Below are 1,685 nucleotides of genomic sequence, written 5' to 3'. Positions count from 1 at the left end.
CGTGAAGCCTCCACACGCGCTACATCTCCGCGGTAACGCGCTCAACAACTGAGATTCGTCCTCCGCCACCCGGATTGAGGCGAGTCACTACGCCACCACGAGGACTTAGAGCACATTGGGAATTGGACATTCCAAATTGGGGAGAAAAAAAGAAAGAAAAAAATATACTCTGATATTATGGTCTAAAATAAAATACAAATATCTCATTACTTTACTTGAAAAAGTAGTCTAGTTGCGTAATGTGGGTTACTTGTAATGTGTTACCCCCAACACTTTTGATAAGTACGGAGCCCCTTAGAGGCAGGGCATTTCCTTGCAATAGTTTGTGTTCCCTGGAATAAATTGACCATGGTTTTACTACAGTAACCATATTTTATCCTTGATATTCGTAGTGAAACTATTGTAATAATACAGGAAAATGAAAACCATGTACTGTCAAAAAAATCCTGTTGTTTTTACAAAAAAAAAAAAAGTGGCAGCTGTGGTTGCCAGAATAATTATGTAAATAAATATAGTAAAAATATAAAAATCTTTACAGAACAACCTGTACATTTTACAGTTTAAAACTGTTTAATTTACAAGACCACGATGGCACAGTAAAAAAAAAAAAAAAAAACGTCTGTTAAATTTACAGTAAAAAAACGTCATAAACTGTAAAAACCTGCTTTTTACTTTATAAGGTATTGTAAATCACTGTAGCAATTTTGACAACATTTTATTGTAAAAAAGTACTGTATTGTCTTTTAAAATATATTAAAATTTTTACTGTATATTTTACAGTTAATATTCGTTAATCAATTATGTCTTTTACCGTTAAAATTACAGACATTTTTTACAGTGTGGTAATAATTTTACTATAGTAATATTGTAGACTGTAATATAGTTTTTGGCAGAAATCAATTTTCTATAGTAATATTGTTGTAGGCTAACCATGTTTGTTTTCCGTATTTTAGTGTATTGCCAGAAATTGTGGTTTTACTATAGTAATATTGTAGTAACTATGGAAAGTAAGTTAAGTAACCATGTTTTCTTGGCGGACATCATGGGTTTAATACAGTATACTGTATAGTAACCATGGTGAATTCTTCTGGTTACTAGGGTTTTACTACAAATATCATGGTATTTGTGCAAGTGCACCTATATCCGCCTGTCCTGTGTTTCAGGTTACATTTCATGTTGTTGAGTTCATGTTTATTGCATTATTTCAGTTTAATGTCTAAAACATTGTCAGTATTTTTTACAGTACAGTTCTGGACAACACAGATGGTTATCGGAAATACAGTGTGATGAGGGAGGAGTTCATCGCGTTACATTTATTGCCGTTACATGTTGCGGTTGCAGATGTGCCATAAATGTATATGTTTGTCAAAAGATAAATCGATACATTTATATTATTTGAAAATGCCCAGTAGATACTATAGAGTAAAATGAGGTAGGAATACTTTGCACTAAACAAAATGACTATAAGGAACTTTACATGTAGAGCAATAAATGTGATGTGTTCCTGTGTTGAAACCAGGAAGTAATCGCGTTCGCATAATTAGTGACGAGTGCGATTCGGAGGTTGCATTTTTCCCTCTAACATTACATTTTTACCCCACTGATGGTGAAGTTTAGGTTTGGGGATTACACTTGATAAAATATGCGTACAGCTGAAAGCAACTCGCTTCACAACTCGCTTTTGG

The sequence above is a fragment of the Myxocyprinus asiaticus genome, chromosome 29, assembly GCF_019703515.2.
Source record: "Myxocyprinus asiaticus isolate MX2 ecotype Aquarium Trade chromosome 29, UBuf_Myxa_2, whole genome shotgun sequence".
NCBI lineage: Eukaryota > Metazoa > Chordata > Actinopteri > Cypriniformes > Catostomidae > Myxocyprinus > Myxocyprinus asiaticus.
This window is presented reverse-complemented; position numbering follows the sequence as displayed.